The sequence below is a fragment of the Myiozetetes cayanensis genome, unplaced genomic scaffold, assembly GCF_022539395.1.
Source record: "Myiozetetes cayanensis isolate MyiCay16 unplaced genomic scaffold, myiCay2020 scf1, whole genome shotgun sequence".
Classification (NCBI taxonomy): Eukaryota; Metazoa; Chordata; class Aves; order Passeriformes; family Tyrannidae; genus Myiozetetes; species Myiozetetes cayanensis.
In genome coordinates this window covers 83,869,896-83,885,723 of record NW_026086604.1, presented here as the reverse complement: position 1 = coordinate 83,885,723, position 15,828 = coordinate 83,869,896, and positions in this window count along the sequence as shown.

The following is a 15,828-nucleotide window of genomic DNA, read 5'->3' as shown; positions in this document are numbered from 1 at the left end:
ATTTGGTATATGTGTAACTGTTAACTATTATTTATCTATTTCAATTACCTTCCGTCTGAATTAATAACATAATGCTTTTATGAAATCACAGTCAATTACTGTAGAAGTGAGTCAGATGTCATTTTCCACTTTCATGACTGACTAAGTTAAGAAGGACAAATAAGCTGACTATACCCAACACTTGGGGTAAAGAAAACCTCTTTTATGCCTGTGATCTAAAAATACTGTTTCTAGTTTTATTTGCAGGGGACACAGTGGACATTCAGGGTGACACCAAGAGGGCTTTGGGGCTCCAAAGGACCTTCAGCCTTGGTGGTCTCATCTCCTTTTCTCATTTCCTTAAGAATGCTGGCAGTTTTGCCTTCTGAACTATTTAGGCCCCAACAAGGAAAGGGCTTTCTTCAGACAGGATTTAAAAAGCATATAAGCCAAAACCCAGTAATATCAGAAAGATGAGGAAAGAGCAGGTTGTTTATCTTTTAATAGGCATAGGAAATGTGAACTTTCTTTTCTTTCTTTCTTTAAGTTCTGATGTTTTTATTATTTTTTCCTAGAATGTTTGAATGTTTAGTAAGACAAATAATAAATCCTCATTATCTTAATTAAAATGGCAATATGGAGCATGCAGTAGAGGGTATTCTCTAATTTCTTTCAGACCATGTTTTTCCTGCTGCTACATGGTACAATGACTATTTAGTTATGAACAACAGTAAATTATTGAACTTGTTGGGTTCTGATGCTTTGTCAGATATCACCTTTGAGACTACATGGATGTATTCTACATGGGCATATCTTGCACCTAAGCTTTTTGGTCCTTTTGCTTCTGAGGGAACTGGAGCAGCAAAGGGAGAGGTCAGCATGCATCTAGAAGTGTTAGGTGATCCAGTGCAACATACTGTAATAATATTCTATTATACCTGTCTGAAATAATTTGATCTCTCTTTCCTTTTTTTTCTTTTTTCCCTCGTGGGGGTACAGGAAGTGAAATAGGTGTCAAGAGAAGATCTTACTTCATTGATTAGTCCAAATTACTATGGAAGAGTTAACTTAGTCCAAAACCAGGGCTAATAGACACTTAAATGACTGCCTTGTTATTCACAGTCAATGACTGTAAGAGGTAACACACCATTTAAAGCATGGCAATAGTTTAACAGAACTGGTTTCCTTCTTATCCTCTTCCATGCTGGCTTTCAAGAGAATGACTCCATGAGGTATCACAGCACAGGGAATGACCAAAGGGAATAAACACAGCAGAAGAAAAGATGATGATATTGCAGGCTTTAGCATTTCTGGTATGTTTAATTCTCTCTGCCTACAACAAGGACATTTTAGGTCTAATCTATGAAAGTAAATTCCCACAAAGATGAAAATGAAGGTAAACTGTGGGGCTTGAGAACTACAGGAGAATGTCTGAGAATAAATCTAAAATGCAAATGTTTGCAATGTCTTGCTGAGACTTACTCAAGGCACCACTGAACATAATAAGATAATACTGCCCGGTGTGAAGGAGTATGTAAAGTACATATGAAGTGCAATGTACTGTATTAATAGGTGTTCTTGGGTTGTAGCTGGAGTCCTGTACCAGAAGTGATAAGAGATAAGAAGGAATGACCTGAGAGGCTTCTAAAAAAGCTTTTCCAAAACTGTATTATTTTTGGGCAGGTCTTGATAACAATCCGTGGCAGATGGTCTGATCCAACCAGAATTACAGGGTTATGGGCATGATGCAAAACATAATTTGCAAGCAAGGTATGAATGCTGAACAAAATATACGTGATAAGATTAGACATCAATAGCATTAAAATAAGCTTCCTTTTGAACCAAGTGGTAAATATTTATCATGTCTGACCTGTACCACTGATCTACACAACCTGACATACAATGCTGCATAGGTGTGACAGTACATTGTCATGAGGCATTGCTCATGAAAGTTTTCACTTCAAGTATACTGAAAATTAAATTGCTCCTAAATGCAGTTGTGAGCTGCTCTTACATCACTCTTTGGGGCTGTATGTAAGGGGCTGCCAGCAAATACAGTGTAGGTTTTCTGCTTCCCGCCATGACAAGAAAGCTGTCACTTTTTCTTTTGACTTCATCTTCCTTTGTGTGCAATGGTTTTTTGCAGAGAAACAAAACTGAGCAAAGGAATTTTGTTTTTAAAATGTTATTCTTTTTTTTCTCTTCTGTTGCTGATTGTTACCAGGAACATCAAAAATTCATGCTGGAAACATTACAAAAAGGGAAGACTTAAATCCTTCAAGAGCTAATAGTTCCTTTTTACATTTGTGAGGATGTATATACAATGTAAATATTCTATTTTTAATTTTTGTCTTACAAAATTGTTTGTGATCATTTGCCTTCTTCTCCATTTCAAACACTAAACCTGTTTCTGGCACATCTTTCCCTGTCTAAAGGGATATGTTGGATACACACAGCACTCACCTGAAAAGCATGCAGTTCATACATATAATAAATTCTTCATTAGCCCCATTTGTAACTTTGGTTATACTGAATGATATTATATTTTCTCTGAAGCAAAAAGTTAAAGTATCCTTCTGTTTTGTAAACCTTTTGTAATTACAGGCTGCTAAATATTACCTAGCATTGAAATTTTTTATTCTTAGAATTAAGAAAAATTGTTTTGTGTATATTGAAAATTCCTGAATTGTTTACTTAACTAAAGACTTGAATGCTTCTTTGAGTGAAGCACAGGAAAAGAAGAAATTTTCATACAGAGATTTTCCCTTTGAAATGTGGAAGTTGTGTGTAATTGCACCAAATTAGAATGAGACCTACAGCAGTACAAGGCCAGGTTCAAGCCCATGGACTAAAATTCTACGTGTGCAACCTTATGGTAGAGCCCTTGTCAACTCCAGCAAAGCTGGAATTTTATTCTGAGCTTCACCATCTCCTTCATGGTCGTGACTATTTCAGCTTGAAGTCTTACGGAAGCACATGCTTTTTATTCCCCCTTATTTTAAATGATTGAGTATAATTACAGTCCCTGTGCTCCACATTCAATTTTTCCTATTTTGCAAATGTGTTAAGATTTCAAAGCAGAGAAGATTCATGGGCAGGAGTTTCTACCACGGAACTGCTGAAGCAAAATGCCAGTTTTTGAAAGGCTGGTTTCTGAAAAGGCATTATAATACTTTAATATTTTATTCTGCATTTTGTAGTTAAAGCTCTAATACTCCTACAAATTCCCCAAAGCATTCTTCTTGCAGGGCGGAGGGGGTTCATTCTGGAATGCTTTTTAAAATACAGATGTCTATGAAGGAATATTTAAACTTACATTACCCAAGCAGGAATGGGAGTTAATTTGAAAACAGATTGTAGCATTTCAAAGCAGGGAATGAGGTAAGTTTTCAGCATAGAGCTTACTCTTCATCCTGCAAATTGCCATATATATGGTCTTTCCAGATCAAAAACCTTATAATACACTGAGGATCTGGTTAAAAACTCTTCTTCATGTGGAAGCTGGTCCTGCACGTCTTTCTCAAGTTGGTCTTCAACGATCTAGGCCGTTATGAAAAAAAAAAGCCAGGCCCATTTTTTTGACATTAAAAGAGCTAATACAGCAGTATGAACTGCGAGTTGTTTCTGATTCCTTTCATTTGGGTGAGAAGGCAGTACCATGCCTGGCTCTTTGAAGGGACATGCAATAAGCACTCTGGATATTTAATGCTTTCCCCCTAGAGCTGAGAGGACTTTGAAAGTCCTTGTGCAGATGGTGGAGGGCAGCCTTCCCTGCTCAGGCTCCAAGGGCCCCTTTGGCCAGCTTATGAGGCAAATCAATTTAGGAGCTGAGAGTGTTATGCAGCTTCCTACTTGTACCAGCAAAGAAGGATATGCACTAGCTACTTTATTTTGATGGCTTTTCATTCTTTTAAGCAATACCTGATTTGATCGGTTTTTACCTTGTACAGCTGTTTATGCTGAGATTCAGCAGGGCATGCATTTTTCAATCTCTGTGGTGTAGATTGAGAGGAATGTCTCTTTTGGGGAGTTGTTCAGACTTGAGCCAGTGTAAACAGGATAAGAATCTCCCTGGATGACACTAGTGGATTTAGTCTGGTTTATGTTTGTGGAGCAGGAGAGCAGGGATTTTCTTGGAAGAAACAGGCAAAAGTCCTATTTCAAAAGCTTCAACAGCAGTTAAGCTTTGATAATACACTCCCTTCTTTGCTTTGCTATGAATATCTGCCAGAAGAAAAGATTTCTTTCTTCTGAATCCCAAGTACATTAATCTCTTAAGTGAGTCGTCAGGACAAAGTTTAAGTGCCAGATAATGATATGTGGAGTAGATTTTAGTGTAATGGCTCAATATCACATGTTGTTGAGGAAGATAGGGGAGGGTTGGTTTTGTTTTTATGCATTGCATCTGAAAAATCCCACTTCCTAAAAATTTAGTGTTCTTCTGTGACAAGGGGTGGATTTTTTTTTTAACATTTTTGGGTAAATATTTTGCAAATCTTATTGCTTTTTATTTTTTTACAAAAGCACTTAGGTTAGAAAGAACCTCAGGAGGTCTCTACTTCAACCTCTTTCCCAAAGCAGGATTAGCAATGAGATCAGACCAGGTTGTTTAGGTCTTTATCCAGTCAGGTCCTGAAATCCTCCAAGGACTGAGGTTGCACAACCTCTCTCGGCAATCTAAGCTACTGCCTGACTGTCCCAATGGGGAGTTTTTCACCCTTCTATCCCTGTTCCAATTTGTGACCATTATCTATCTCTGCCAAGCGCCTCCATCCTCATCTCTTCTCAAAGAGTGTGGAATGTCTGTGTCAGGTCCCCAGAGTCATCCCTTTCTGACGCTGAACAAGCCTTGGTCCACTGGTGTCTCCTTACAGACCTTTGTGCCAGCCCCTGGCCCTCCTCTCTGGGCTTGTCCTGTCCAACCGTCCTGGGACCAGAAATGGATGCCATATTCTAAGTGCAGTCTCGTGAATGCCAAGTAAAAGGAAATAATCGCTGCCCTTGGTCTGCTGCCCATGATGCTGTTGGCCTTCTTGGTTGCCAGACAGGCTGTGGCTGGTGCCCAGGTCACTGCTCAGCACCACCACTGAGTCAGCAGCAGTGCTCCCCAGCCAGCACTGAAGCCAGGGGCTGTTACCCAGACCATTCCTCTCTTGTGCAGAAGCAAGCCCTTGAGCTTTCTGAAGACCATCTCTTTAAGGAGTTAAAAGCTTGGGCATCTTTTCTCAGCACAAGCAACCTGTGAGCTAATAACTGTGATGAATTCCTTCAAGTGGTCTTCCCTCTCCTTGGGAACAGAAAGTTGGTGATTATTCCTCTGTTAAACATGTGCACCCTGCTAATGATCTCCGTGGGAGACTGATATGCACAACAGGGATTTCTACTGCACACTGTGTTTCTTGAATCCGATTAGGGAACGCAAAGCAAAAGCATTACTTCTATTTCTAAAATGATGATTAGTTGTTAAAGCCACTGTTTCTTTTCAGAAATACCATGGTGCTATTAATATGGCCAAAAGTACACCGAAAAATGTAGTTTAATTAGTTATGCAGAGATGAACTCTTAATTCTGTAACTGTTGTCTGTGGTTTATTTTGAAGGAGTGGGAAGGCTGCCTAAAAAGGAATAAAAAAGAATGAAAGTCTGAATTCTGACCTCAGTTGTGCTGGCTAGTGCGTGCTGCAGCTTGGATCCAAATCTGTTTTAGGAAGGACTTTAAGATTTAGCTTGTTAAATCTGTACAAAATGAATTACTGTGACAAAGGAAGAATGCAAGCCTTGTGGTGATGGGACAATAAGGGTTTTATTCCTGTTTCTTCACAGAATTTCCTTGGTGATCTTGACATTTTTAGGCTGTGTGACTTGGTCAAGCTTGAGTGCCTGTGGGAAGGCACCAGACATGCATATGCAGGGATGCTTCTAGTAAGCAGCCTGAGTTTGAGAGAGTTTGATCATCAAACCTCCCAGCTCTCAACAGGATAGAGGACATGCTCTGCTTGACCTCTTAGTTTATCTGGCGTGCTGCTATCTGACCGGATGTCCCCGAGTGAGCAGCTGACGCTTACACAACCACATCTATGCTTCATGCTTCCTTGCAGAAAAAAAGGACTGATTTAATGTACGGTTCTGCCTTGAAGCCAGACAATCAGAATTTGGGCATCCAGTCCTGTTCACTGCCTCCTGAAGTGGTTTTTCAAGTTTTTTAGTCAGTGGAAATAGTTGATATCTTGGATGATCCCAGTCCTGAGTGGGGGACTCAAGTCAAGTGTCAGCAGTGTGGGAGAAAAATAAAAGATGACACTTCATTTTCTCAAAGAGGTCAGACTCAAATCGACTGATTTTTTTTATATCCCCTGCTATCAGATGAAATCTGAGCATGATTTGGAGAGGAAGACCTTTAGAGGGAAGATCTTATCACATGAATTGAAGCAATCTGGAAAGCATTATGTATTTTTGATTATTTTATACTGACAATGGTGGGAAGTAAGCTGGAGACAATAGCAACCTTACATGTTTTATGTATTCTGATATTTGTTTCCCTCAGTCATGTGCTGGGGTCTCTTGTCTGGTAGTGGCAGAGGGAGCTACTCAGGCTCTGTCTCCCAACTCATTTGAGTACCAAAGATGGTTTTGGAAAACTACTACAGAACAAATAGGTTTTGGGCCTGCACTGGAAGCAAGTGCTTATCGGTTTTGAAGGTTGTGATATGGTATTGAGAAGGATGTGAAGAATAATGACTCTAGGGCCAGCCTGTTTCAACATCTCTGGTGTTATGGCATCACCAATCCTTGGAACCAAAACAAGTATGAAAAAATACAGCATTGGAGAAAAGTGATCTCTTCTGTTTTAAAACACACTGTGCCATGTTTTTCAGTTTGTGTACTGTGGTAAATCTCTTTGTAGACCTTCCATCCATCTGGTTTTATTTTTAATGGGAGATAAATCCTGCTAGCAATTGTCAGAGAAGCTAAAAGATAAATTAGTGGGTGATTTTCAGCACTTAGCATTACTAATACTTTTCTGCTGTAACTGTTATGGGTGGCTGTTACATACTGGCACTTCTCAGCAGAAGATAGCAATGCAAACGTATTTTAACAAGTCTCTGCTGCAACACCATTGATCGTAGCCAGCTATTGTTCTCCTGAGTCCTGCCTCAGAGAGGGAGCGAGAAGTTTCCTGGGATTTAGGTCCAGACCTTTTTGACAGGAAGCTGAGGAACAATTAGGAGGCAGCTGAATCTCTTCCCACATACATATACACTTCTTAAAAATGAAAACTGTGCAGAAGAGGAAGTCAAAAGAGTTTTACTTGTTTTACCAGGCTGCTGAGCAAGGGGCTGGCTATATATAACATTGTTTTGTCCTTAACTACTTTGGAGGCAGGGTTCCTTCTGGCATGTGGTGGAATCAAGGCCACTCTAAAGAGAGAAGCTTCTCAACTTCTCACTCAAAAGAAGGTGGCATTTGTGAGTTGAAACAAAGCAGGAACAAAAGCTTGCTGCTGTTCCACCTGCCAGAAGGATGGGCTTGCATCCATCCATCACCTATTGGAAACCACATGACTGGCAGCTCCCCCCAAGCAGATGGCTGATACTTAATGCTATTTTGCCTTTGTACTCCTTGCTTCCTTTCAGGATAGGAGGATACAAGGCCCTAGTATTGATTTTTCTGTGCAGCTAAAAAGACATGAAAGCTGCTGCACTTTTGAAGGTTTAGACTGTCAGTTTTCTTATTCCCTGTAGGTCTTCCCAAGGTCTCTCATATCTTTTTCATCTGTGCAGATGTCTCTGTCTTTTCTAGATCCTTCCTGGTGACTCCTTTTAGGGAGGAATAGAAAACTGCAATTCGCGTCCCATTGAAGCATTTTGCTATAAAGCTCCAATTCTGTGCTTAATTCTGCATGGGCTTAATTGGCATATGGGTGTTTAATTGTGCTGACACATAGTTGTACACGGGAGTGATCAGAGCTCCCTAGTGATTTGCACCACTGAAGCCATGTTTGTGTAGTTAGATCACTCCAAAATCTTCAGAAAAACTTCCAATTTTAAGGGAAATATCTTTGAGGCTGAATGAGAAGGTGCTCCCCATTGTTAGTCCTCACAGAGACTGTTTCTCCTCTATTCCCATCCAGTCCTGCAAGATGAATTATTAGAAATTTCTTGTAGCAACTAATAAAATACTTCACATTTGGGACCCTGTCAACAGTCAGTATCCTTATAATATTAATAGTGCCTTTAATTCCAGATCTTTTTGTTCAGAAGGTTCACTGCACAAGCAGCATTGTGGGGGTTTGGTCACAAATGTTAAGAGAAAGCAATTAAAAAGCAAAAGAAACAGATACTCACATAACCATTATCTGTTTTAATTTTTATAAATAGAACATGCCCTGGGTATATAAACTGTCAATTGAGTTTTTAAAAGTAAACACAATTACACAAAATAGTGGTATGTACATCTCTTGTTTGAATAAGAAACACTGAGCTAACTATACATACCTTTCATTTAATCTTAACTTTTTTTTTTAGTGTGTCAAAGTCCAGTAGTTATCATGAGATAACATAGAACTGGGATTTAGGTCCAGACCTTTTTGACGGGAACCATAGGATCCCCATAACATAGGATGTTCAGTAAAGATTGGAGGAGAAAAAAATATGAATACGAGTTTAGCAGATACAAGTAACTATTCTGGGCAGAATGTAACCTCATCTTGAGTTAGAGTAATGGGAAATGAAACAACTGAGAAATGTAAGTGGTAAGAGTGGAAAACCAAGCTTTCCTGTTTGGCAGGCAACAACTGCAGAGAAGTGGTTTGATCAACAAATAAGCAAGGAGATGCACATTTTACCATATGTTTAAGATAAGATTATATTATCTTATCTCTTTACCTTATATAATTAAATCATTTAATGTTAGTGATGACACTGTTAGATCTGGGAAAAAAAGAAGAGTCTGGCATGAAGATGGTGTTCCTGCCACAGTGAACCCCCTGTTCATGCAGAGGTTCCCATCCACAGAGTTTGTGAAAATCTGTTAGACAGTTAGGCTCTGAATTGAAGTTAAGTAAGGTTTTCAACTCTCATTTGTAAATTCCCTATGAGAGTTCTTCAGAAACCTTTTTCTTTTATATTTAGATGCTTTGGATTTCTTCTTTTGTTAGCTTTTGGTTCCAATTAGACAATATGCATTTTCCATAAGAAGACTGTATTATATCATTCTTTGCTTACTCATTATATTGCATCTTCAATTTATTTCAGTGAAATTGATTTTAGTTATTCCCGATAAAACCTAGTTCTTCTAGGGGAGGGTGCCTTGAACTCTCTAGATTTCCAGTTGTTTTCTGGGTTCACTGATTGTATGCACAACTGCCAACTTCTAATACACTTTATTTCTATTTGTATTAGTTTCACAGAAGCAGGAGAGGAGATGGTCTTGGACTAAGGGCTGTATTGGGACAACTAGGGGTAAATCTTTGCTGGGGAGGCCTAAAGAAAATATGCATTGCATTTCATGTAATCGTGCAGTAGGATATTGCAGCAATTCCTGCTGCACAACCTGCACTTGCACCAGAAATTGAGGATTTGTAGTTTTGACGTTGACTGTAAAGACACTCCCACAAGAAGAGTTGGGTTGTTGCACCACGTTGCAGTGTTTGTTGGCTCTGACCCATGGAACATGACAGCATTGTGTGCTGAAACCAGGAGGCTTCTGTAGATTTTTTTAGCTGATCTAATTTAGGCCTCACTGCACTTGAAAATTAAGCTGGTGTCCAGTGGAATTTGCACTGGGATACAATGTGCTTTTACCTGCATGGTACGGAAACAAGAACCAGACACTGACTTTGCATGCCATCTTCTCCCAGATAAAACAATATATATCATTATATCTCATTGATTATATATATAATTATATATAATATATATTAATCCTTGATTAATATGTATCATTAATGCTGAACCTGACAGGGTTTTGCACTTGGTGCATCTATACAATGAAGCCCAGAGGCTTTTTAACATGGGTAGAGGTTGTTTCTCCAGCAATTTATACTATAACCACTCCATGTCTTTTGCTTCATTCTTCATGTTTATCTGAGGTTTCGCAGTATGTTCAGTTGAGAGGTGACCCTTGGTTGATGTAACTGACTTATTTGCTTCAGGGAAAAACTGTCACTGTCCTATGCAAACACAAAAATTTTGTAGGTTTACTGTTAACCTCATTATATTGAAAGTGACAAGAGTTGTCCGTCAGATCTTCTCTTTCTTTATGAGAAGAAGGTGCTATGCTACCTTTCATGACCTTTTTTAGTGTGTAAGTGTACATGAACCAAACTGCATATATGTTAAGGTACTCTTGTCTCTATAACGTGACAAAAAATAAAAAGGGTTTTAGGGAAAATACTTATTATACGTCTGGTTGGAAGGGAAAAAAGTAAAGAAGGCCAACACAGTAATTGAGTTAGAATGCTATAAAGGAAAATATCTTTTCTCATAGAGAAAAGAGGCTCGATTCACACATGAACTGCGCCAAGTAGAACTGATGAATATAGCACAATAGTCCTAACAGATTCGCTACAAGGCCCGTCCTGAATAACAAGAAAAAGAAACAAAGAGGAAGGGGGCAGGGAAATGGTTACCTTCTTGCTGTTGGGAAGAGTTAAAAAAAAATAGAGTGCTAAGCAATATAGGGAAAAAAGGAAAAATAGTCACACATTATTCATGCTTCACTTGTGTTTGGTACATTCACACAGGCATATTAGACATGAAAAGAACTCTGAAATGTAAATAGAGACATTCATTGTGTGGTTTTACTTTATTTTTTAAGGAGGAAGGGAATAGAACGAATGGACTTCCCACTCTGCTGTTTCTCAGGAGGAATCTCTTCTGAAGCCATTCTGATGAAAGCATAATTAACCTTGTTTTCATTAATGGGTCTTTCCTTTGTGGCTCAGACGACAAAAGATGGGGGAGAACATGGGCCACCCTTGGCGATCAAGGAAAAATCATAAAAATTGAGGATGAGGTTATTGTGCACAAACTGAACTATCAAAGGTATGATGGGTTTGAATTCAATTCCCGTAATTATACTAATGATGCAGAACATAGCCAGGCCGAAATAACTCAGGTAATTACTTAGCATATTGCTCCAGTTTCTGCAATGGCAGTCATTGTTTACATCTCTAATTATGCCGTCCGTGTAGACACATCAAATCACTCACGCTTGTTTTGACTTGAAGTATTTGAAGCAGCAAACACCGATGAGCTGTATCTTACGGATGCTGCTGTGTGAATGAATGCAATTTGGTTATACTTGTTCGTCAGGCTCAGGGTCCAATCCTGCATGTCTCTCATACTCAGCATTCCTACTGCTGTGACTCCCTTATGTACTTCTTTCATTGAGAACCTCTCCTTGCCTTAAGCAGATGTTGAAGAGCTCCATATTCACTTATTTAAGCACTTTGTGTGCTCTTAATTTTAAGAGCGTGAATAGTCTACTATAGGTCAGCTGGACTGCTCATATGTTTTAAGAGAGAGTTACCACAGTTAGGATACAGCCAGAGTTTTCAGCATCTAAAACAAGGACTACTGCTTTTCTTGGGGTATTGTAGTAAGAGCAAAGAAAGAACCAGTTTGAATTACTAAAAACAGTTGCAAAAATATTCCCAGCTTAAAGTTGTTATCTGACGCCTACAATTTTTTTAACTGAGTGGTTTTTCTTCAGAGTAATGAGAAAAAATAACAGAAGAATATTAGAGCAGCTTCATCCTTATTAAAAAAAAAAAAGATTTCTTAGCAGTGCAAATGGCTCTGTTGGGCATTTACACCTCTACTGGCCATATGTAATGTGAATAATTTTTTCCCCCTGCAAAACAGTATGTTCTCTAAGGGTTGTATACAAGTCCATGTGCCAAGTGCTACAAATATTTCAACCTTTAGAACAACCTGTTTCTGCAGTCCTAAGCAAGCTGCTTTCTCTGCTTTGTGTCTCAGTCTCCCCTTCTGCAGACACAGAATAATAATGCTTATCTTTTTGAACGCTTTACGCCTTTCTGTTTCAACATGCAATACAAATGGGCAGTGTTAGGCCATTCAAGGGTCATTGCAAACCATACTGAAGGCCAGTACTGTGGACCTTCTATTGCCCGACTGACTGATTGCACTAGGCTAAGAGTCTGAAAATGCAGATAAATTTTGTCTTGCATATTTTTATGCCAATTTTTTCTTTTTTTAGTAACCTGCAGGTATATTTTATTTCTTTTGCTCTGCTGAAAACATAGCAAAGATATACTTTGTACACTGTCTCCAGGAAAAAGGCTCATAAAGGGTAAATTGTTCCCCTAGAAATATTCTCCTATTAAACGAAGCTAGTTTACCCTTTGGCAGGAATATACCTTGCTTTCAACTGCAGTTACAGCTCCTTGAGCATTTATAATACACTTTTTAATGGAAAGAATTTCAGGCTCTTCTATTAAATCGAATTCAATGTCAAGTCTGAGGGAGAAGAAGGGGTCTTTCAACCAGTTTTTTACCCAGAAAGCATGTTACAGATTCTAAAAATAGGTTGTGCATACATTAATGGCTATATTATGAGGTAGCCAAAACTCGAAGACTGTTGAGCACTTTTTTAACTCCCATTGGCTCCAGGAGGGCTCAGTTCTTCACAGAATCAGCCTGAGGGAGAGAGGAGGAGAACAAAGTGAGAATACACAGTCCCAGCAGTGCTCTGGCTGTGCATGCAAACCTTTTGCAGTCAAAATGCCCCACAGGAGCATGAAAAGATATTTCAGTCTGTAGCTCATTTAATCAAGGTCTCCCTCTCACCAGAGGTGTTCAGAGGGAACGATCTTGTTGTATGAACTAAGAACTAAAACAGGAGAGGGTGCTTTGACTTCAGGCTGTACATTGAAAAAACCCTTTTAACAGAATAGGGCACATCGTGGGAGAATGGAAAAAAAGTGTTTGTGTGTATTACAGAGGAGAGGGCTGCTTTCTAAAGCTCACTATTTCTTTGCTTGAGTAAGTGTATAAAGTTTCAATCCCTCTTGTTTTAGAAATTATTTTGTTGTGCAATAGGTGAACATTTTAGTTATTCCAACACCACACTGGCAATAGAGCTGAATGAGCTGATTGAGCTTCTTTGCAAAGACTCTGGTTTACAAATCTGCTAGCTAAGGCTATAAATGTGACCCTGTTCTTCACTGTAACATCCAGGTCATCCATGTTCTTAATGCAGGAATGATTTTAGAAAGTCATCAGGCAAGAGCTGACTGATGAGTCCAGATTTGAGAGCTGTGATGGCCTTTTGACTTAAGTGACTTTGGGTATTGAGTTGTAAGCAGCAATGAAGTTGTAAGGAGCAATTATTAATGGAGCTGGGCACCTTGGATGCAGTTTTGCTTATTTACAAGAATGTAGAAAGTCAGCTTCCCTCAGGAAAGCAAACCTTGAGCAGTCAGAGAACCTCTTAGTCCATGACAGGCATTGTCCCCCTTCTGCCCCTCTTGGGCTCCAGGGTGATGCACCAAAGCTATTCAGACTGGTTTCTAAGATCAGCATTTTCCAACACCTGAGCTTTACTGGCAGTACCAGCTAAGGGAAATACCTCCCCTTTCTGCCGCTCTCTGGTTATTCCTGCTCTGTACCCCAGTGCTGTGGTTTTAACCCAGATCTCCTGGCAGGACTAATCACTGTGGTGCAGAAAACAGCTGTGACAGTGCTGCCAAAGCCAGGCTGCCTTCAGATCACAGCCTGCCTCTGTCCTTGAGTTCTAACGTGGCTCCTCCATGGCAGTCATCGCCTTTAGGTGTTCCTGCCCCAGAGAGAATCACCTCTGTTTCAGCTAGAGATGTATTTTGGCTGATCAGTGGCTGCTGCTGTTTCAATAATCCATTTCCCTTAAAGAGGTTAATGACCTAAACTGAAGTAGTTAAACCTGCCAGCTTCACTGGACATGCTCACAAAACATACAGTTCATTTTTTCCTTAAGATGAAAACTCCTTGTTACTTAACATAAAGCCCATTGTGAAAAATTACAACTTTAATTCTGAATATAGTACAAAAGTAAAAAAGCCTCTTCCTCCCCTGCAAAGTACATAGTTCATGAATGTGGGAGTATCTGTCCTTCCTGCACGTCCATTTTACATTCCATGAAGCAGATAATTTGTGAATTCCACCATTCTCCTCAGCACACCACTGGTCTAATGCAAACATTTCTTTTCTGTGTGTGAGCATTTTCCGGCATCTGGAGCCACACAGTAACCCAGCTTCCATGAATAACCGTTGTGCTCAGATTTAATGTCTGGTTGGCATTACACTGCTGTAATAGGGACACTCATGACCCAGGAGGAGACAGGACATACATATGCATGTCCTGCAGCCTGAGCTGAGAATGAGATTAAACTGTGGTGGGCTACCAACTTGTCCACAGGCAGTGGGTGCCAGAAGTGCTCATCAGCAGGATTTAAAGCTGTGCACAGTTTTACTTTTCACTCCAAAAAGGGGATGTTGTACTTCTGGACTTACTGGATTTTCTGAAACAGGATCGTACTTATGGGGGAACAACAAACTGATCCCGTATGTGCAGCATAAGGCATAGAAGTACTACTACCCTTCATACTTGTAAAATTCAGCAGGATATGGCATGAGGATGTCAGCTTCAAGCCCCTTAGGTAATGAATTTTCAGCATAGGCTCATTTTCCATAAGCAGGCAGTGACAGGCACAGAGGGTTTTGTGTTATTTGACTATTTTAATTAAGCTGGAAGCATAGCACCAGTTAGGATAAAAAACAGAACTAAACATTCAATGCTTGAACCTACAGGATGGTACATGCCAACCTTAGCCCAGCAGAAGCTGACAACCCCTGTCCAAGACCTTGCAGAATCCATTGAAATCAGAACTCCTACAAGGCGCTGAGAGCCTCAGAGGTCTGTTGAGTGACACACAGGGTGTGGGCAGGCCAACAATGGCAAAAATCATTCTATTGCAAAGGCAGAAAATACCAGTCAGAGTGAGCAGAAGTCAAGTGCTTTCCCTGCTTAAACAGAAGCAATGCAAGGCTGACGTCTTTAAAAAAAAGGGGGGGTTACTCTCGTGGTTCTCTTCCTAGAAGTTTCGCTTCCTTAGGATATGTGGTTGTTTTGGGTTAGCACAGCAACTACCCAAAGAGAAGGCATTTTATTTTCTTGTTTGGTTTTTATACTGAAGAATAGGGAAGACCACCATGTCCTGGAACAAGAGGAGGGATTACAAAAGCCTACCCTAAACAAAAGGAAGCTGTGTGGAGATCTTCCTACAGTACAAAGGTTCACAATAATTCCTTTCCTGTGAAGCCACACTGAACATTCTGAACAACTAATATGGGATACTCAGGAGATGTCTAGTCCAGCAGTGACGTGAAAACCCTTTTTGTGGTGATCCAAGGTGGAGTGGGCCTCTGCCACATACTTTGATCTGGTCAGGGCTATATAGCTCTCTAGGAGAAGTGCTTGCTTTCAGGTTGTTCTCTTTGTTTGGTTTTCTATAGCAGCTATGGCACAGCACTGTTCTCAAGGAAGTCGGTTTGGTGAGAATAGGATCTGCTATGATATCTTGAGCATTACCTGCCTGTTTCCAAAAATACAGATTTCTCTAAAGAAATGGCTGCAGGTGCTGCATAGTCAAGGCTGCAGCAAACAGGCATGCACCTTTCTATTCGGAGAGATGGGGCTCAGTTGTTTGCATTCTTTATGTATGACTGTGCTTCAGAGCAAACCAAAACCAGTTTTGTTCTATAGAAGCTAAATAGATGAAATATACAATTACGACATCACTGCATTTGTTGGAGTTGGTTTAATATAGAGGCATGTGGCACCTGAA